This window comes from Aquarana catesbeiana, linkage group LG07, assembly GCF_042186555.1.
Source record: "Aquarana catesbeiana isolate 2022-GZ linkage group LG07, ASM4218655v1, whole genome shotgun sequence".
NCBI classification, from domain to species: Eukaryota; Metazoa; Chordata; class Amphibia; order Anura; family Ranidae; genus Aquarana; species Aquarana catesbeiana.
The window spans coordinates 276,712,804-276,736,051 of NC_133330.1; the positions used below are offsets into that span (position 1 = coordinate 276,712,804).

General features: G+C 44.0%; 1 long non-coding RNA gene across 2 annotated transcripts; it reads left to right on the forward strand.

Moving 5' to 3' along the window:
* The first annotated feature begins 2,494 nt into the window (after positions 1 to 2,494).
* On the forward strand, positions 2,495 to 22,860 carry LOC141102557 (uncharacterized). Of its 2 annotated transcripts, none has more exons than XR_012235145.1 (3): positions 2,495 to 2,600; positions 7,694 to 7,779; positions 22,484 to 22,860. It is a non-coding gene; the product is annotated as an uncharacterized lncRNA (long non-coding RNA). The 2 variants fall into 2 exon arrangements; XR_012235146.1 differs by lacking the exon at positions 2,495 to 2,600 and adding an exon at positions 4,205 to 4,240.
* Positions 22,861 to 23,248: the final 388 nt, after the last annotated feature.

Consider the following 23,248-nt stretch of genomic DNA (forward strand, 5'->3'; position numbering starts at 1 on the left):
CTACTTTCCAAAATGGGGTCATTTGTGGGGGTTTTGTACTGCCCTGTCATTTTAGCACCTCAAGAAATGACATAGGCAGTCATAAATTAAAGACTGTGTAAATTCCAGAAAATGTACCCTAGTTTGTAGGCGCTATAACTTTTGCGCAAACCAATAAATATACACTTATTGACATTTTTTTTACCAAAGACATGTGGCCAAATACATTTTGGCCTAAATGTATGACTAAAATTGAGTTTATTGGATTTTTTTTAGAACAAAAAGTAGAAAATATCATTTTTTTTCAAAATTTTCGGTCTTTTTCCGTGTATAGCGCAAAAAATAAAAACGGCAGAGGTGATCAAATACCATCAAAAGAAAGCTCTATTTGTGGGAAGAAAAGGACGCAAATTTCGTTTGGTTACAGCATTGCATGACCGCGCAATTAGCAGTTAAAGCGACGCAGTGCCAAATTGTAAAAAGTGCTCTGGTCAGGAAGGGGGTAAATCCTTCCGGGGCTGAAGTGGTTAAAGTCACTTCCTTATTACATGCACTTGATCTAGCAGTGAATACATGTCATAGATGTGGAGCTGCTTCCTGTTGGTGACAACAATGGTGGGGACCTACCAGTGTATTCCTGCTCAAAGTCTGCTGTAAATGGTGTGCTTGGACTGATGTGCTCAGAAGATCCCTGCTGGTTTACTTTGCCATATCATACTAAACACACACACTTTACAGTCTCTTACAATTAGTTTTTCTAACAGTCCAAAAATGTTACAACATTCGAACAAAGGTTCAAAAACATCTCAAGTATAATGGAAAAGCAAGGTATTTATCTTAATGAGGAACTGCTGAAATAAAATAAAAAAATCTATAACCCTGTGATGCCCAAGATGTGGCCCTTGTGGCCGTCGAGGGCCCTACATACATTAATCTGTGTTTCCTCTTGTCTTGTAATAAGAGTGATCTCTAGCAGTTTGATGTCCCCAGTTTCTAACAATTAGCATGATCACAATCTCCAACAAGTCCTATAACTTGTTAGCAGTCTCTAACCACCTCCTGTTGCATTTCTGCAGTCTCTGACAGCTTTCTGTATATGATAGAATATTATGTGAGGCCCTTTGGGGATGTCAGCGGCAGCACTTGAGGCCCCCTTTATGAAGAAAAATGTCCATCCCTGATATAACCAGGTATCAACTATTCAATTGCAGTTGGGGTCAGTCACATTTTTAATCCAGGATCTGCTGTGTCTGTGCCCAGCCCTTTTGCTAAGTGATGCTGAAGGATCACAAAAATGACAATGATCAGAGACCCGGAAAGGGCCTATTAAATCCTAGTAATAGCAAGCGGGCGGTTCTATTGCTCAAATTTATAGGATTCTGGGGGCTGAATGATTCGGGGAGAATGATAATAATATGATGTATTTCGGTAATGTAATTTATACCGGTTGGGTTTGGTTTTGTATTGATAAAATATTAAATAAAGAATAAATAAAAAAAAAAAAAAATCCTAGTAATAGTCCCCTACCAATTAAGATTTGCTCATCTGGGACAGAAAAGTCCTATTTTATAAATCCTTCCAGTTGATCCTGCCTGTTAGAGGCACAGGAACCCCAATAGCATTATTTCTCGAATATGGTTGTTTCTCCAAACTGTATTATAATTATGTCAACTACTTCCATCTGTGGGTCCCTATATCTGGACACATTTTTACCCTATGACATAACCTGGTTAGATGGTGTGGATCTGACCATTTTTGCGCTCTCTGTGCTTTGAGCTTTAGCATTGCGCTTGAATGACTCTTATATGATGAGATTCTCCCTTGATTTAGTATATCTCCAGATTAATTAACGCTGGCATTACTTATATTGGCCAACTATATTTACCAGATGGCAATTTTTTGCCGCTAAGCACATTTGAAGTTATACACGAAGGTCCTAGCCACATACTACAGATAAAATACCTCTAGTTCCCAAATAATTAAAGCTCCTATTAAGAATATACACAAGCTCCTGAAGAAGTGATTTTCGCGAAACATGTAGAGCTTAATATATTGTTACATTATAGTTGTCATACATGTCTATCATGATATGTTTTTGACATCTATGACCAATGCTAGAGAGATCTAGTTGCCACTGTAGTAATACTACAGTATTTTAATGTTTTTTACATTTCTATGTATTAATTGTTAATAAAAATCTATTGTTTATTTTCTTATGATTGGTGCCTAGAACATCCATTTTTTCACTTACAATATTTGATCAACTGACGTTCAGGAGGTGGCACTGCGCTACCACAAGCACCCACAGTTCCATCCTGTGTTGGTGCTTCGATAACTCTTCATATGTTATGTAGTAACTGTAGATATCAATAGGTCATAGTCTTTGAACAGGAAAGAAATTCATTTGTATATTTGGACAAAGAGAATACTGGGAAGTTTGCTTTGATTTCCATATCATTTGGGAATGTAACCAGTAAATCTCAATACATTGAAATATGTTTCTTTTACCTTTCGTTTTTGGTGAAGCGTAACTCACAGATCACCGTCCCACCAGACATGACACATGTCAGACTGTGAAGGAATGGATCTCCCCAGGCTTCTTCCATTTCTACTCACTGCAGGTACAGAAATATGGAGCTCTTTTATTTAAAAAAACAAAACTTTATTGACTGAGCTTCCTGTCTTAAGCCGGACATACATGGACATACAATCAGCCTGCCCATGTATGGGCAGGCTGATTGTACCTACGTCAATTCATCGATCAACTTGGGTACAACCAGCTTGTTGGATTTTCGGCATGCAATTACTGCCGGTGGCTATAGCCGATACCAGTAATCGTGTTCTGGTGGGCTGCGTTATTCTTTGTTTTAAATTAGGTGTCAAATGATTTAAATGTTAGAAAGGACTAGATGGATTCCATTTGTTAAAAATGTCTTATTTAATGCTGAACTCCAAACAAGTGTAAAATACACAAGTTAAAGCGGTAGTAAACCACCAAGGATTTTTTATTTTATTTAACCTGCAAGGTAAAGCCATTATGTGCTAGTATGCATCGCATACTAGCACATCATGTGCAACTTACCTAAGAATGAAGCCTTTCCAGCGGCGAGCTGTCACCACTGACACGGCTTCCATCTCCACCCGTCTTCCATCCAGGTTTGTGGAACCTGGCTGTGGGACCGTCCGGAACCGCGATGACGTCACTTCCGCGCAATGCACGTGGGAGTCGCTGTTTACGGTACAGGACTCTGAAGGAGCGTCCACCCGTCACTGGCTGCATATACAGTAAATATCTCCTAAACGGTGCACACACCTATAGGTTAGCTTACCTATAGATAAAAGTCATGTATGTGGGTTTACTCCCACTTTAAGGTAATCATTAAAGTGGTAGTAAACCCATTTTTTCAACTTGTACCTACAGGAGAGCCTATAATAAGGCTTACCTGTAAGTACAGTGAATATCTCCTAAACTTGCACAGTCACACTGCATGCAGCCGGTGATGTCACTGGCGCATGTGTTCTGAAGGTCTGGCATACCGGGCCGGACTGTCAAAGCCCGTTCCGTAGCTCAGGGCTCCTGCACGGATTTGATGTCATTGTGGCATCCAGCTACATGTGTTGAGGGAACGGGGGGGAAGATGGAAGCCTTGTCAGCAGTAAGGGCTTTGTTTTAAGGTAAGTCTTGCATTATGTGCTAGTATACAATGCATACTAGCACATTATGTATTTGTCTTACAGTGGAAAGTCTTTCTTTTTTTGCAGTGGTTTACTACGGCTTTAAATGTATTTTAAATGTTATCAGCCCCTTGCAGTCTACTGTACAGCAGAGCAGTGCAAGGAGCATGCTGATAAAATGCTTCTTCTGTTTTCACTGTCCAGTTGCAGGGTGGGGAGAACACCTGTAAGTGATAGTATATATTTAACTGTTTGCCTGATGTTTAGCTTCAACTCTTTTGAATTCCGTTATAATAAATTTAGCTGCAGCGCCCTTCTCAGGCAGTGCAGAGACATTTGTATAAGGAGCCCATAAAGTTGTCATTTACACACCGGGCAGCTTCCTGCCATAGATCAGACAGTTCTACATTCATCCCTTGTGCCCTTTGCCATCTGTTTTGTCCTTTGAGCAGAACCTGATAGTTTCAACCAGGTTCTATATCAGTGGTGATAGTTTTGTATCAGTTTTATACACTGTAATTTACTCTGTTCTCTCTTTTATGTTGGCATCCAGTTATTTTACTATCTGCGGGTCCTTGTATGACAGGTAAGTTGGATAGGCACAGTTTATGTGGCCATGAAAATCAATTGGGAAAATATGAAAAATTATGTGACTTTGTTGTATAATATTCCAGATTGAAAAGAGAAGGGAGAGGACCTCTCAAGTCACTTAATGAAGCTGGGGGGGGGGGGGGCTGTGCTAAAAATGATTCAGGAGTAGGGGGGGGGGGGGGCAGTGTGGGTCAAAAGGCATCTTTTTATAATCATTACAGAGAGTAATAGTTTCTATTCTGTCATTTTTGGAGAGGTGGAGATAATTTTTTTAAAACCTATTTGCTGTGTTACACAGGAGGATTTAAAAATATATATGTTGTATTTCTTATTTCTTAATATGTCTTTTTCTTTATTTAAAAAAAAAGTAGGATGGAAATTCTATACAAATTGCATAAGTTACATGAACAGTCACTACTACCTTATTACAACAGTAATAGAAGAAAAATCTACCCACATTAAGCACATCAGCACCACCTAGTGGTTATATTTGCAATGTCATCTTAAAGCTGTAAGGATCGGTTGTGATTAAAATCCTGGTACGCACAAACAGTTTTTTTTTTCATGCAACCCAGTAGGTTGCACGAAAAAAACCTGACAGCTTCGGTTGAAGCAGCTGTACTAACCATCCGACATTAGTACAGTGATCTCCCCCGCTGAGCTGTTGTGTTTTGACAGGGGGAGCCCCCCGCGCCAGAACACTCCCATCATCGCTCTCCGCCATTGGCTGAGAGCGCTGATCGGGAGTTGATCGGCTGCTGGTTTTCCAGCATGCTCGGTCGGCTTCTGTCGGACAGACTGACATACACACAGGTCGAATGTCTGCCATTTTTTTTTAACCACTTCAGCCCCAGAAGATTTTACCCCCTTCCTGACCAGAGCACTTTTTGCGATACCGCACTGCGTCGCTTTAACTGACAATTGCGCGGTCGTGCGACGTTGCACCTGAACAAAATTGAAGTCCTTTTTTTCCCACAAATAGATCTTTCTTTTGGTGATATTTGATCACCTCTGTGTTTTTTATTTTTTGCGCTATAAACAAAAAAAAGACTGACAATTTTGAAAAAAAGCAATATTTTTTACTTTTTGCTATAATAAATATCCCCCAAAAATATATATAAAAAACGAATTTCTTCCTCAGTTTAGGCCGATATGTATTCTTCTACATATTTTTGGTAAAAAAAAAAAAAAAAAAAAAAAATCGCAGTAAGCGTATAATGATTGGTTTGTGCAAAAGTTATAGCGTCTACAAAATAGGGGATAGATTTATGGCATTTTTATTATTAATTTTTTTATTAGTAATGGCGGCGATCTGCAATTTTTTTAATTGTGACTGCGACATTGCGACGGACACATCAGACACTTTTAACACTATTTTTGGACCACTGGCATTTATACAGCTATTAATGCTATAAAAATGCACTGATTACTGTGTAAATGTCACTGGCAGGGAAGGGGTTAAACACTAGGGGGCGATCAAGATGGTTAACTGTGTTCCCTCACTACAGGTATGCCCATTTGTGCAGCCGTACCATTGTGCCGACGTACATCGTCGTGTGCTGGTCTGCAAGCGGTTAAACCGGCAAATGTCTCCCGACATTCGGCCCGTGTGTACCTGGCTTAAGGCAGGCCATACACGATTCATTTTCTTTTGCTCAACTAGTGGGTTGATCAAAAGAAAATGAACTGATTCCCCTATCCACACACTCAATGTGGACGAGGAATCTCAAAGGAATGACATGTCAAATCGGCAGCTATTGCCGGCAATGGCCCCGCCCGAATCAGTGTGGTGCAGCACGATTTCCAAAAGTACTTCCTGCACTACTTTTGGAGACTTCGGGGGGCGATTTGAATAGACACCTGTGCATGAACCCACACATCTGTCTATCAAATCGCCCCTGAAGTTGGTCTACATTGCCGGTTTAAACTCGCACAATTTCTAACCTGCAGCAGTGAGAACCTAGGCTCAAAGAAAAAATCTAAAGAAAATTGTATCCTGTGTATCCAGCTTTAGCTGCTCTTTTAATTTAGACTACAAACAATTGTCAATTTTCTCATCTTTATTACATAGGGCAAGGTGTTCTGTAGTAAGTATAGGTGTTCTGTCTGAAAAGCTAATAACATTGTTGAGATTTCAGTTCATTGCACAGGAAGTAAAAGTGACGCTGGATTTAAAATGAAAAACAAAACAAGTGCAGCGCTATCCAATAATCTCTCAATAAATAAAGTGGATTGTCAATATATTTATGCACGATCTGGGAATTTGGTCTCAGTGTTTTCTTGTATTGCGCTGTATGTTTTTTGACTTTGCATTTGTTTTGACTGTTAGCACACTTTTCTGTGATGTTCTCTTTGTAATTGCACGTTTGTATTCAATGTCACATAATATAAATCTTTGCTATTTACACGTTATTTAATGAGAGATTTTGGATAGCGCTGCTGCACTTGTCTTGTTTTTTTATTTTATAACTTTGTGTGTAAATCAACATTCTCATATAAGTATACTTATATTTTAGTTGTGCACACAGTAACCTTCCTTATTTTTAATGACACTGGATTTCTATTAGGAACAAAGGATATGTTTCTGTACTTGCAGAAAATGTGTTTAGGCTAAAAAAAAAGAAAAAACGAAAGCAGCCACCACATCTACAAATTGGTAAGCTGCAGTATATTACAGTGTTGCACTTGGGCTTAGATATACTTAGACCCCTTTCATAGAGACATTTTTCAGGTGTTTTAGCGCTAGAAATAGCGTCTGAAAACAGCCTCCCATGCCGCCCGAGTGCTTTCACACCGGGGCGGTGCGCTTGTGGGACGTTAGAAAAAGTCCTGCAAGCAGTATCTTTGGGGCGGTTTGGAATGTATACAGTGTATACAGCGTTCCCAAAGCGTTCCCAAATCGAAATGAATGGGCAGCTTATGAAGCGCTGCACATCATTGGAGTATAGCACTGCATAAAAACATTCAAGCTTTTCAGCTGGCAGAAGTGTGGCTTTGGTTGAGCTACTCATATCTTGGGCAGATACGGCTTTGTTTAGTGCAGCGTCTCTCAACTTTTTTTCAATCACTGCAACCTCTAAAGTATGCAGAATCTTGAGGCACGCAAATCTGAAATGGAAATGTTACTTATCAAAGAGAAACCTGAGCCTCGGACACAGCACACAACTGCCTTGATGAAATACCCCCCCCCTTCACATCAGAGATAGGCCTTTATGTCAGAGGCGCCCCCCCCCATCATATCATAGTTGCCCCGCGACACGAATCCCCTCCATCATCACAGAGCTCCCACATCACACAGTTCCCTCTTCATACCAGAGCCTATCCTTTTGGCTCCAGCAGAGGTTTAGCATACAATAAAAAATAGAGAATTTTGGAAAAACTGATGTCATTTGTCGCAGAGACTCTTCTCTGGAAAATGTATAAAAACTGTATTCTCCTTGTTCAACAGAGTTTGGTTGGTTGGTCTTCAAGGTGGATTTTACGGTTGCTCATGGGACAGACCTCAAAACTGCTGTAGACTCCCTTGAAAATACGGTAATCACAAAATACTATTCCAAAGATTTACATCAGGGGTACTCAACCTTTTGAAGAGTGAGGGCCACTTAAGTGATGTGGTAACTCGTCGCGGGTACAACTAACTATGGGGTTCTGCCAACCCCCCCCAAACCACAAATGTAAACAAACCTTTACTGTCATTAGCCCTCTATTTGGCTGCTTTCACTGCGGGTACAGCACAGTGCACCTGTGGCTTTCCTGCGGGTTAACTACACTTTTACCATAGACTTCTATTACACCAGCGGGTGTGGTGCACTTTCAGAAAGTGCACCAACCCCGCAGGATATAATAAAAGTCTATGGCAAAGTGCAGCTAACCTGCAGGAAAGCCGCAAATGTGTCCCACTTGCGGATCAGTGTGAAAGCAGCCTAATAACTCTTTTTTCTTTAAAGTGCTAATATGCCCATTGCAAAAGTGCAGTATATGTGATGTTTAATAAACTGACCTGTTCCTCTTCTAGCTTCTGCTGGCATTGCTCTCCAGGCTGCTAAAAAAAAAGTCCCAGGCAAAGTGCACATGGTTTCATTCTGCCTGGGACAGGAGCCGGCGATACAGAGGAAGCATCGGCTTATGCGGTAGGGATGGGCGAACGGTTCGGCCCGAGCATAAGTTCGGGTCGAACTTTCTTTGTTCGGTTGTTCGGGGAACAGCAAACGTGTCGTTCGACTGTGTGTTCGGCCTTCCGAACCGACCACAATGCATTGTGGCGCTGAACAGTGCATTGCAAGCCCTGATTGGCTGAAGCAGTGAAAGCTTCAGCCAATCAGGGCACAGAGCACTGTCAGAGTCATGATTGGACACTGTCATCATGACTTTATCCAATCATGGCTCATTCCCGCCCCACAGTATAAAAGTATTCTTTTAATGGCAGCCATTTTCAGTGTGATTTCGGCGTGGAGAGAGATAGAACAGGGCTCTGTTCAGTGCTATCAGTTAGTTAGTGTGCTATACTGTGCTATTTTGCTTCTTTTTTCAGTGTAGAATATTAGTTTAGTGTTATTCTAGGGATAGTGTGAGTGTAGTGAGGAGGAGTTGTAGTTGTAAAGTTGTTTTCGCTATTCTGGGGACCTTCCCATTCCAAATGAAGGAGACAACCAGACTGTCCAACTTGTTAAAAAAGGAAAGAGGTATGGGGACGGGAGTTTGTCTAAAGAGATAGTTGAATCTAGGCAGGATTGACATCTTAATTAAATTCACGCGTCCTACTGGACTGAGGGGAAGAGATCTCCATGTTGCAAATCGATGGATCACCTGAGAGACTACTGGGGTCAAGTTGAGGGCAATAAACTGGTGAAGGTCCCTATGTATCTCCACTTCCAGGTATCTGAACTGGGACACCTGTCGGAGCTGAGCATCTGAGTGTAGGGGAGCAATTCCGGAGTGGAGTGGAAACAAGACCGATTTTCCCCAATTTATACATTTTCCCGAATAACGCCCGCATCTGTCTATAACCTCAAGTGCTTGTTGTAAGGAGCTTCCGTCATCCCTGAGATATAGTTAGGTGTCATCTGTGTATAATGACACCTTCTCTTGGAGCGGGCCTATGTCTATACCCCGTATTTGAGAGGTGGACCTAATAAGGATAGCCATGGGTTTCATCACCAGCGCAAAGAGCCCTGGAGAGAAAAGGCAACCCTGTCTCGTTCCCCTTCTCAGGGGAAAAGGTGGAGAAAGAACAGTTCCAGTGCGCACCCTGGCTGTCGGAGATCTGTACATAGCCTCGACCCAGGAGATGAAGACAGGACCAAAACCAAATCTGCAGAGGACCTCCCATAGATAGTTCCATTCCACTGAATCAAAAGCTTTTTCTGCATCCAGGGAGGCCACTACCGCTTTGTCATCTCCAGCCCCCGAGGTCAAGACCGCATACAGTCTCCGAAGATTGATATTCATGCCTTTACCCGGCATGAAGCCTGATTGATCTTCATGTATTAGCGAGAGTATTACCTCATTAAGGCGTCTGGGGAGAATTTTAGTCAATATTTTGGCATCCGAATTTAGGAGGGAAATAGGCCTATAGGACGAGCATAATTGGGGGTCTTTCCCAGGTTTAGGTACAACCACAATTATGGCTTGTGCCATGGATAGAGGGATGTGCCATGGATGTCTTTATGAACATGTTATGTAATCTAGGTGCCACTTCTTCCACATATTGTTTATAAAACTCAGGCGGAAACCCATCCGCACCCAGAGTCTTACCTGATTTCAAAGAGCCTAATGCTTGCTGAACCTCCTCTAGTGAGATTGGGCTATCCAAGGACTCCTGTGCAGCCGGGGTAAAAGTTGGGAACCTCACCCCATCAAGGAACCCAGACAGCTCTTCCCCAGAGTATCCTACTTTGGATGAATATAATGTGGAGTAGAAGTCCATAAAACATCTATTTATGTCCGAAGGGTCTGTCACTATTGTCCCGTCCGCCGCCCGAATACTAGCTATAGTGGAAGTCGGGGACTGTTCCTTAGCAATCCAGGCTAGCAGCCTACCCGTTTTTTCCGTTGTTCAAATATTCTTTGTGTTTGGACTAGTTGTCGTTTATGTACTTTGGCCACCCTCAAAAGCAGCACCTCTCTATAGGCCGCCTTCATATCCTGGCCTGTAATAGGGTTAGCCGTAAGGGCATAGTGAGATTCAAGAGATTGGGCCTTAGCTTCAGCTTCCTCCAATGTGATCTGATCATTTTTGCGTTCCCTAGCTATAGAGGAGATATAGCATCCTCTAATAAAGGCCTTAAAGGCATCCCAGTCATTACCCAGTGAGGTAGTATTAGCATTTATCAACCAGTATTGTTTAATCAATGTAGCAATTTCAAATTCTATAGTAGGGTTAGTTATCCAAAATCTGGATAGACGCCAGATTCTATCGGTTGGGGGTGTTACTGTTTGTATATCGCAAATCAGTGGTGAATGATCCGATATACTTCTGGGTAGAATCCTGATCTCCCTGATCCTAGGCAGCACACTGACACTGGCATAGAGGAGGTCAATGCGAGACAGTGTATTGTGGGAGAGGGAGCAGCAGGTGTAGGAGCGTTCTGTGGGGTACTTCCATCTCCATACATTCTCAAAACCGAACATTCCTGCCCATCTAGATAGGGAAGAGTCCGTGGCTGGGTCAGGGGTGAGTCTGTCCCGGGAGGGGTCTGGAGCAATATTAAAGTCCCCTGCCAGAAGGACATTATCTGTGGGATATTGGGCCAGGAGGGGACAAGACCATGCAGAAGGGAGATGTCAGACAGAGGTGGCATGTAAATGCCTACCACCACCATTTCAACCGTTTCAATATATGCATGGATCAGAACGTACCTTCCCCCAGGGTCCAGCTTAACATCCAGTAGATCAAAATTAAGGGACTTGTGGATCAAAATACTAACTCCAAGGGAGTATCCTGAATGGGTAGCGTGGAAATGTCGCACCACCCAGGGACGTTTAAGGCTCAGTATTTTACTTCCCACTAGATGCGTCTCTTGCAATATGCATATATGAGGGTTGTATTTTTTATTTATTTATTTATTTAAAATTTTTTATTTATAACAGGAAAGGGGCCCACAAGGACCAAAATAATACAAGGTGGTACATAACACAACACACCGTCATCCAACAAAGTTTGTAATACATCTACATGACTTTTTGACATTGTTGTTAGAATACGTTTACATCATGTTAGATACCATTGAAGTTTTTATTCAGTTATTGCTCTCGCTCGCTTTGCGGCGATACTGTGGTTACATCTGGGAAACGTGTATTGTGTTATTGAGCGACCCTCCAATTTAGAGGAGGACAACTGTACCCCCTAAAAGTGTGGTGTGTTGGAAAAGTATGGTCCCATGAGCAGCATCCCTACTTTTTCCTTTTTTTCTCAAGTAGCGTAGGAGTGTCCTACAGCAGGGGAAAGAAGAAAGGGTGGTAGAAGGAGTAAGAGGAAGGGTTGAAGGGAAGTGGGGAAAAATGTTCCCCGCGATCATGGAGTGTTTGGGGGAGACAGGTCAAGGGTACATCTATAATTTAATTTGTGTTGTGGGTGTTCAATCATCTATTATAGGTTCACGTAAAGCCTGACCCTCAGCGGAGTATATGAATATGTTCCAAAGCTGCCACGTTTTGGAAAACTTCTCTTGTCTGTTTTTGCTGTTAAAGCGGGGTTCCACTCAAATTTTTAACTTAATCTTACCCCCCCTCAGTTAATTACATAGATGTTCAAATGCCGCACGAAATTTTTTTTTATCGCTGTAATTACCTTTATATTGTACTTTATTGTGGCACTTCCTGTCTCTCCTCTCATGGGAGTAGGCGTGTTTATTGCCTTTCCCCGGCACCGCACTGTCTCCTGGGAGCTTAGTGTCAGGCTTCCCAAGATTCAGTGCGGAAACAATGATCATGCGCGTGAAGAAGCTGTGAATGAACAGCATTCACCGCATCCCGGAAATCAATGCATGTGGGTTTCAAATGCCCACAAGCAAGATGGAAACAGCCAGCATCACATTTTTTAAGTTATTCTTCAGCACGAAAACAGACGGAGGCGGAGATATTACACCTAAACTGTGAGTATTATTTTGGGATTAGCAAAGTGTCTCAATGACCTAAAAAAAAAAAAAATAATAATAATTGGTCGCCGGACTCCCGCTTTAATGAGGTCTTCCATCTTTTTGATTTCCTCTACTTTTTTGATCCATAAATCTATAGTTGGTGGAGTTGGGGATTTCCAATGTAATGGGATACAGGCTTTAGCTGCGTCCAGAAGGTGTCGGATCACAGAGTTTTTGTATGTCTTTATGGGTATGTTTGATGCGTGTAGGAGGAAGAAAGCTGGATCGTCAGTGATGTTGTGGTTTGTGAAATTCTGTACCGTCTTCCGGATTGTTTGCCAAAAGTTCGTCAGTCTAGGGCACGTCCAGAAAACATGTAACGCCAACAGAGGTCCGATGTCGTCGGGAAGAATTTGTGTAACAATGCTGGGGTTCTGTACCATGGTGATAAAATTTTGCAGTTTGTCTCCTGGGTTTTGGCACATATAGAGGATTTGTGCGTGAATCTAAGGATTTGTTGTCTCTTGGTTGTGTTAAATCTACAGTCTAGTTCTCTCTCCCACTTAAGTAAGCCCGGTGGCATAAAATCTGTTGGCGGTGTATTTAAGAGTTTGTTGGTCTGGGAGAGTGTGTGTGGCAGTATCCCCGAGGTCGAGCATAGCTCTTCAAGAGTGGTTAGCGGTTGGTTACTGGCCGTGGGAGGTTGGATGGAGTTAAGGAAATGGTTCAGCTGAAGCGATCTCAGGAAGTCCAGGTGGAATGAGCCTGTGGGGTCAGAGAGTTCTGTAGTTGTTTTCCAATGCCCTCCAGAACTAAAGTGGGAGGCTTGGTGCAGACCCGCCTCACCCAGGCCCCCAAAGATCGCATCCCGTAGACCTGGCGTGAACAGCGGATTTCCCAATATTGGGTATAGAGGGGAGTTTAATGAGGACAGATTTTCCCGAGAAAGAAGTCGGGCGCAGATTTGTATTGTATTTCCTATCAGTGGATGGCGCTTAATCTCCGCCGGTAGGGCAGAGTGGCACCACGGAGCTGGGTTGTATTTTGTAATGAATTCATATACCAGGGAACGTTTGACTTTATCATTAAGGCCCCGGACATTCCTAGAAAGGACCTTTAGTGGGGCCATGGTTTGGGGGGCAGGAATATCTAAGGGATAATTCACAATCAGCTAGACCCTGAGAGAGCGGCACCACTAACAACACACTGCAAATACAGGCCCGCCACATACCAAAGCAAGATAGCAGCAGGGCCTCAAGCCACAATACCTGTAATGTACATACATTATCACTTATCTGTCTTATATAAAAGAGAGTAACACAAAAAACAAACCAAAACATAAACACCCATCCCATCCCTCCCCACACCCCGCTAAACATAGCAATGGGTGTCTAGTACCCGAACTAAACCAAACAAAAACTCTAGATAGGAAGGTCTCCTGTTGGGGCAGTGCGACTAGATGACACACCAGGGACTACCAAGAGGGGGGGAGCAGGAGGCTCCACGTAACATTTTTTCTGGAGGCCACATCTAAGTATGGATCATAATGTGAACGTCACATAATGGACAGTGATTCTCTCTTAGTTATCCACTAAGGGCTCTATCTTAGTTGCAATGTCTTCTAAAGAAGATCATTTAGTAGAACGGGGGGACTCAATGTCTGTAACATCTTAACTTTTAAAGACTATAACCAGTAACCTCTAGCACATTTATGAGCAGCAGGCCTGCAAGGGTCCCTCCGTCTCCACCCAACCAGCGCCAACCCGCCAGACCTGCAAGTATATGTCTGGGATCAAGCCCGGGGGGGGGGGGGGGGATGGGCATGGGCCCCCAGTAAAGACCCCCCCCCGGACACCACCCCAAGGGTCCGGCATCCTAATCTCACCGTCCGCCCCTAGGCGCTCCACCCAGTAAGCCAGTGGTGATCATTCGCCAGCCATAAGCAGTGTAAAGGGCCTTCCAATAGTTCTGTGTTTGGCAGACCGTCTCCGTGAGTAAAGTCCAAAAGGCAACTAGGTTGTGGCATGAGTCAAATAGCTGCTCCAGCCCATCGCACGCAGGGAGGGTTCCGGTGGATCAATGTACCAAGCATGAGCGGGCAAGCGTCATACATTTTGCGACTTTAAGTCCAACAATTCCCGCCAGGAGAACGTATAGGCGCCAGATTCTCACAAGTTAGAGCGAACAGGGGGTGAAAATCACTATATCACAGGGGGAATCAAGAGGGCAGCAGGTCACTGAATCAGGAATAATGGGTGCAGAGGTTAAGAATGGAAGACAAGCAGTACAGACCTCAGGCATCTCTGTTAATGGTCCCGGGGAAGAGATTCAATCCAGCGGGATGCCTCCTCTGGGGATGTAAAAAATGTAATAGTCTCACCATCCTCCACTCGCAAACGAGCTGGAAACATCATATTATATTTCAAACCTTTGGCACGGAGCTGGGCCTTAACCTGGTTGAACTTGCGTCGGAGCCGCTGTGTTTCCACGGAGAAGTCCGGGAACAGCATGAGTTTTGCATTCTCATGGCGTAGCTCCCCCCGCGTTCCCCGCCTCTCGCAGAACAAGATCCCGGTCATGAAAGTTCAGTAATCAGAATATAAAGGTTCTCGGTGGCGCTCCAGGTGGGCCCCTGGCCGATGGCATTCTGTGTGCTCTCTCAACAGCAAAGTAGGGGGAGAAGGCAGCCTGTGGCAGGAGTGTGCGCAGCAGTTGTTCAGTATAGGCCGCCGGGTCACGACCCTCAGCCCCCTCTGGGAGACCCACCAGGCGGTGGTTCCTATTTTCCTGGTCTTCCGCACGGGATTCCATTACTTTCATTTTCACTTGCAGAGTGTGGAGGGAATCGCCATGAGCCCGGAGTGTGTCTTCCGTGTCTCCTACCCTTAGTTCTGCCTCAGAGAGTCTGTCCATATCACGTCTAATCAGACCCATTTCCATCTGCTCTATCTTCGCCGTTAGTGTAGTCTGACAGCCCGTGATGGCTTGCATGAAGGCCGTAAACTGTTCAGTCCCTATAGGAGATGGCTCCGGTTGTTCAGTTTGAGACACCCTGTTGGAGAGGTATGACCCACGTGGGCCCTGGGGAGACAGCGGAGTTTTCTAAGCCGATTGCCGCCTGCGTTGCGAGCCAGTGTTCCCCCTTTTCATGCCCAGTGATAGCCAGCTGCAAAGCAACAGTTAAAGGGTAACCCAGATCCCTTTGTAACCGGATAATTAGGCCATCCAGTTGCGGAGCTCCTGTCACATACGTCCGTCTAGGTCGCCATCTTGACCACCGTACCCCAGACCGTGTCATTAATACATACATTAGTGTGGAGTAGGGACAGCTCATATACTTTCAGTGTAATGTAGTGTGACCGTGTCAGTAATCTTGACATTAGTGTATAGGTAGAGTAGGGACAGTTCAGATAGTGTCAGTGCAGTGACGGTTGAACACCTTCTATTTGATTTCATTACTGGCAGTTTAACGCCATTTACTTCTGTGTGCGTTACTGCCAGTTTAACACCATATAGTTCTGTGTGCGTTACTGCCAGTTTAACGCCAGTTTTGTGCGTTACTGCCGGTTTAACGTCATATTGTTTTGCGCGTGTTACTGCCAGTTTAACGCCATATAGTTCTGTGTGCGTTACTGTCAGTTTAACGCCATATCGTTTTGTGTGCATCATATAACGCCATATAATTCTGTGCGTCATATTATAGTGTATCTGTGGAGTGTGAGTACTCAAATTAAAGTACACTTCTTTACATTGATTAAAGTGCATCTACGTACAGATTTCAACTTCTTCTTTACATTTGCTTATAAGCACTGCCCCCTCCCTCCCAATAATGTCTGAGAGGACAAGAAGGAGAGGCAGACATTCCCTTGGTACTGTAAGGGGGCCAGCAACAAATGTGTCCACAGGCAAAGGTGAACGTGGTGGTCAGTCCTCAGGTAGGGCATCATTTCCTCTGTTTAGAGAGTTTGCCCATGCTATCCAGCCACAGCATGCAGAGGAGGTGGTGGACTGGCTTACTAAACCTTCCTCATCCTCCTCATCCTCTGTCACACGAGTAGAGACAAGTGTGCAGTCCCTTGCAGTTGCCAGAGTGGATAAATCTTCCTCCTTGTCCACATCTATTCTTGCCATAGCACCAACATCAGCCATTGAGGAGTCAGCTGAGTTATTTGACCACAGTGTCAGCCACTTGCTCCTTGATGATGCCCAGCCATTACTGGATTCAGATGTTGGTTCTGAGGTTGAGGATGACAGGAACATGAGCCTAGAGAGAGAGAGGAACACTGGTAGACAAATTGGCATTCATGTCCCCAAGCCGTAGCGTTTTGCCAAGTTGTCTCCAGTGTTAATGATGAAGATGGAGGAGATGATGATGATGAGGTCACTGATGCGACTCAGGTGCCAGATAGAGCAGAGGAGGAAACTGAAGATGAGGCGGCACAACCCCAAGGAGGCTGACATCAAGAAAGAGTAGACAGCAGCCACCCTATTACATCACATTCTGCAGCTGTTATCTCCCGGGCCACTCCCCAAAGCTCAGCTGTCTGGGCCTTTTAAAGCACATCTGCAGCAGATCGCACTGTTGCTTTCTGCAAACTGTGTCTCAGACACATCAGACGTGGCAAAAACACCAACCATTTGTGTACCACATGCCTAACAAGGCATTTAATGTCCAACCACTCAGCCCGTTGGCAAGAGCACCTAAAAGCCACACAAAAGGGGCACAAATCTGTCCCTCCTCCTTACGCACTTCAGTCTGCCCCTGCGATATCGAGTCATTACCTTTCAGCAGCCTCCACTGACAGGGATGATGGTATAGCACAGGGTATCCCAGGTCCTAGCAGCACACCACCAGCTGTAGACTGTAGCCGGCAAATTTCTCTGCCCCATCTGCTGCAGCAGAAAAAAAAATACAGTCCCTGCCACTCACATGCCCAGCGTCTGAATGCAAGCTTGTCAAAGCTGTTGGCTCTCCAACTCCTGCCTTTCAGCCTTGTGGATTCTGCCCCCTTCCGTGAATTCGCACAATGTGCTGTACCACAATGGCAGGTTCCCAGTTACTATTACTTTTCACGTAAGACCGTTCCATCTCTCTACCATCACGTGGAAGGGAATGTTCTGGCATTGTTGGGCAAGGCAGTCAACCGTAAAATCCATCTTACTGCTGACACGTGGTCTAGCAAGCATGGGCAGGGACGATATATTTAGTTCACAGCACACTGGGTAACGCTGCTTGCAACTCGAAAGGATGCAGTACAGGGCACATCTCCATACAGCTGGTGGTAATGATGCCAGACCTGTGAGCTCTGTGTTCCTGCTGTAGCAGACTCTGCGTGGCATTATGGACAGGGCACTGGAGGAAGAGCAGCAGGAGGAAGAGGACGACTTCCTTTCCTCTCAAGGCCCACTTTATCCAGGCCCCATCATTACTATGTCACAGAACACACAAGAGGAGAGAGGGGAGGAGGATGAGGATTCTGGCACTTTCATAGGCTTCGAAGAGGAAGACAAGCGTCAATCTGTAAACAATGGCTTTCCAACCCCAGGACCCTTGGGAGTAGTACGTGGCTGGAAGGAGGAAGTTCCAGATGCTGTCATCCTGAGTGACCCAGAGGAGTCTGCTTCTTAAGCCTCGGCATGGGCAACCTCATGCTTCAAAGCCTACGAAAGGACCCAAGAATACGTAGCATAAAGAAGAAGGATGATTACTGGTTGGCAACCCTCCTTGACCAATCGTTATAAGGGGAAGGTCTCAGAAATCATCCCATCCCCACAGAGAGTGCAGAAGATAAAATCTCTTACAGTGTGGTGGAAAACGTCGTTTTGAGTCTTCTGTTTGCCAAGAGAGGTCAAGATACTCGAGTACTCCTGGCTATCTATTTGGTGCTCATATAAGCTCCTTCCCATACCTAGCAGTGGATTACCATCTTCCCTTTGGATAAAGGCCCTGGCTGGTTATTTAGCCGCAGGCTCCCTAAAGCTTGCCATTTAGTAAGTGCACAATCTTTGTGGTGGAAGTGCATTGTCGTCAAGAGGTGTTATTTCTTAGAACTTACTTTATGTGCTATTTTTGGACTGTTTTTCACTACTTATGTTATTTGTACACAACCATTGATTTGGACTTATTCATTTTATATTTGGAATTTTTTAAATTATTTTTTTCACTTATTTGGTCACGTTTTGTTAGCACTGCTACTATTGCATACAAACTTGGCTCCATTTTTCTGAAATTTTTATATAGAAAACAAAATCAATTCCACTGAACTCAATTCACACTTGGATGGCTTGCATGCTTATGCCTCTGACTTTAAAATGACGCTTAATGGCATATATTTAAAAATTTTACATTTTAATATTTTACACTTTGCTGTTCAAGGCCTGACACTGAGAACAAAACTATTCTAATCTTGCAGAGACAGGAGAGAAAGTGTCCTCATGTTTCCTTCCTGTATTAATAAATGGCTGCTCAATACAACTTTTAACTGTCCACATCAAAGGAAAGGAGTTAACAAAATCCCACCCTTTTAAAATGTCCACATACCCTAGCTACAGTGTGGAAAAAAAAAAAGAAAAAACTGTGTACAGACGGTAAGATATTCAAAAAATGTTATTCATACACTATGCTGGCTTCAGAAAATGTTATTCATACACTATGCTGGCTTCAGAAAATGTTATTCATACACTATGCTGGCTTAGACCTCTTGTGCAGGGTGCTGCAGTGAGCATCGCATGGCATCATTGATCATAGATGTAGGTGGCATGGTGTCCCCGTTTGGCCACTAACAGGAAATATTTAGCCATGCCATTGCGGACCTTAATTTGAAAATGATAGGCTATAACAAAACATATGATCACAGAGTGGCAAAAAACCTGCCAATTAAAGTGTATCTATAGTCAAAATGTAAAAAATATATATTAATTTCTACATTGTATTTCAACTATTTCTAGCCTACTATTACTCTGAATGATCTTAACATTTGTAAATTTACTTTGTAAGGATCCCCGAAATTTACTGAATTCTGTGACACATATTCACTATGTCCTGTGAATAGACACCGCTGTGTCACACATTTCACAGAGTGTTACGTCAGATTTGGCGACCCGTCACATTTTGTAACAGGAGTGACGTTCCACGACAGCCATCTTGGTACACCCCGCAGTCGGCCACAGTAAGGATACAGTGAGAAGGCGGCAAGCCAACATCTTTTTACACCCGCCGGAGTCTTGTATTTCACACTTTAGTGGAATACAGTCTTTTGAAATACGTCCGAGTGTTTTCAGGTTGAATTTTAAAGCAGCGGCAAGCCTGCTGATCTCACAGGTTTGCTGATCTGACAGAACACCGCTGCTTTTAAAATTCAACATCAAAACAGTCACACAGATTTCTAAATACTGTATTTCATTACAAGCTAAGTTTACTGGTAAAAATAAGTGTGAAATGAAAGACTCCGGAGGGTGTAAAAACATGTCCGCTTGCCACCTTCTCACTGTATCCTTATTGTGGATGACTGCGGGGTGTACCAAGATGGCCATGACGGAACGCCACTTCCGCTTTAATATTTTACGGGTCGCCTAATCTGACGGAACACCTGCCTTCTGAGCTGCAGAAGAGCTGAGGGGAGTTTCAGGAGGTGGAGTCAGTACAGGAATCACAACCAGCAAGGTCCAGCAAGGTACCATGGGTACCATGGGATATATAGTCCTTAGAAAGCTGAAAAGCATGCAGGGAAGCCAGGAAGTTGATGAAAGGCATGACAGCCAGAGATTACAAGATGCAAGAAGATTTTTTGCGTAAGCTTATACAGGATTGTCAATCATACCCATTTGTACTGCTATCACAAAATGAAATGCATACCGTGACCATAGATTTCCTTTAAAATGTTGTATTCTTATGGGGTTCCCCCTGATCTTCATTGAATGGATGAAGGTCCTCTACCGTGACCCCACCTCGGCTATTAAGCTGGGAGGGGGCCTGTCACAGTCCTTCCATCTATCCAGGGGCACGCGGCAGGGCTGCCCTCTCTCTCCGGCCTTATTTGCCATCGCGATGGAGCCACTTGCCGAGGCCCTTCGCACCTCTCCTCACATTAGGGGACTGCGGGTTGGCTGGCTGGAGGAGAGGGTCGCCCTGTATGCGGATGACCTCCTACTCTTCCTTAATGATGCGGGTCCATCACTCGAGGGAGCCCTGCAGGTCCTCAACTCCTTCTCCTCTGTCACGGGCCTCAGGGTTAACTGGACAAAATCTCTCCTGTTCCCCGTGGATCCTGCAGCCCGTGACACAGCTCCCACGGACATCCCTCTACAATGGGTCGAGAATTTTAAATACTTAGGGGTGGTGGTCTCCAGGCAGGCTTCTGAGTTCTTACCCCTCAACTTGTCCCCGGTGGTTCAGGAGACTCGGCAACGGCTGAAGGCGTGGGAATCGTTGCCTCTTTCACTGTTGGGACGCATTAATTTGTTTAAAATGAAAATACTCCCCAAATTTACATACTTATTCTGCCACTCTCCACAGTGGATTCCTAAATCCTTTTTCAAACAACTACATCGCCTCCTCGCCTCTTTCCTATGGGGGTCCCAATCCCCCAGATACAGCTGGTCAACGCTGATACGCCCGACCTCCCAAGGTGGCTTGGCGTGTCCGGATCTATACAACTACTATCTGGCCGCCCAGCTAGTAACAGCTGCTTGGTGGCTCAATCCGGACACCTCCAACCCAGCTACCATGGTCTAGACGGCAGTGTTGGGATCCCTAGAGGCGCTCAAATTTTTGCTTTTTCAAGGCCCTCGAGCCCCTTATCCACTGACACCCTCCATGCGCACTACACTGCCTGCATGGGGGGCAGGTCTCAAATTAGAAAAATACCCTCAACAGGCAATCTCACCCAATGCTCCCCTTTGGATAAACCCAACCCTGGAGCACATCTATAAACTACCTGAGCCACATGCCTGGACCAAATTTAACATTAAAACGGTGGCACAGATTATCTCCAATCAATCCCTAGTCCCGCGCTCCAAACTAAACTCCGATTTTAATATACCCCAGTCCTATTTTTTCCGATTCCTTCAACTCTCCCATGCCTTCAGTCACCAATTCTCCAACTCCCCTCCTCAACTAGTCCAATCTTCACTGGAGGACCTTCTTAGATCAGATTGTGCGAAAAAACCCACTTCTCAATTATATTCACACCTGACTGTCACCTCCCTCCCGACTATGGAAAAGCTAAGATCTAAATGGTCCCATGACATCCCCAATTTTGACAACGATGACTGGGATGACATATGGGATTTCCCATTTAGCTCCCTGGTCTCTCTGAGAGATCGCCTGATCCAATTCAAGATAGTCCATCGGGCATATTTTACCCCTCACAGACTACACAAAATGAACCCCGACTCCCCTCCCGGGTGTTGGAGATGTGGTGGGACTCCTGGGGACTTCACCCACATCTTCTGGACCTGTCTGGCAATTGTCGGATACTGGAGGGAGATATTGGACTTTGTCACACAAATCACCTCTGTGCCACTACAACCATCAATGTCAATCTGCATACTAGGCCTGGTAGAACAACTAATTCCTACGGTGGCGGGACGCACACTGGTGGGATTGCTCCTGTTCTATAGCCGTAAAGCTATAGCCCTTAGTTGGCGCAAACCAACCCCCCCTCCTCTCTCCCTGTGGAAAAATTAATTAACAATAGCTTACCTCTGTATAAAGACACATATGACAACAGAGGCTGCCCCAACAAATATAGCAAAGTCTGGTCTAAGTGGCTGGCAGATCCCTCCACCGCTTCAGAGGCCTCTCAGTAGACCCCAATCACAAAGTAGCTCCCAAGCGGGTGCCAGGTGTACACAATAATCTACAATATGCTATTTTACCATGTACAACTGCACATAGCACCACCATGACCCAGTAAACTGTACCGCTATGACTGATGTCATAATATATTCTTCATGAATAAGGTGACAGCGTGATTCTTGCAAGGATCACATAGACATCATATTAGACCAATGTATGTTTAACTGTTTGTTCTCTTTATCTGTTTTTGTTTCTCTTTTTAAAAACCAATAAAAAGATTTTGGAAAAAAAAAAAATGTTGTATTCTTCTAAAACTAGGCAAGTAGTAGGAGCTTTATTCTGTGTTTTTGTTTTTTTGTAGATGAAAAGATTTCTGTCATCAAACATACCAGAAGGGCAATTTAAACTGGTGGTGATCAACAATGCGGCAAACCAAAAACCATAACATATCTACAAGGCTGTCAGTGTGCAGTTGGCTTACAAGTATTTATACCAAAGAAACTACACTTTACAAATAAAAGGTTTCAAAAGTCTATACCAGCAAGAATTATTGACTGAAATGGTGTATTTGCTCCCCAAAAGGACCAAATGATAGCTTTTGGTTATCAAAGGCAAAATTACAAGTAAAGGGAACACTATTACTGATGGTTATAGTCACCACAGACCCTTTAGATGATCTGTTACAATTGGTGGATCACCTACTGTTCTCTACGTGAAGTTGAAGTATATGTAAACCCAAAACAAACATTGAATATATTGCATCTTACCATTTCTTTCTTTTGCTTTATTTTCACCTGATGATTCTGCAAGTAATTTCCTGTCCTAGAATGACAATGCTCACCTACTCTAATATATCTATTGGGGATTAGTGTTGTCACTCGAGGCTCTTTTAGACCACAAACACCTTCCTCTTGCCATAACATAGGGGTATTCTGTAGTTCACAAAAGAGAACTGAGCAGGACTGATAATATTGTTTGGGATTTCAGTTCAGTGCACAGGATTTTAGAAGGCCACTGGATTTGTGGTGGGATCAAGAGGTATTTTTCTGTTAGGGCCCCTTAACACTGGTTTTGTCTGTCTGATAAAAAAATAAAAAAATAAAATAATAATAATAGACATCTGCCC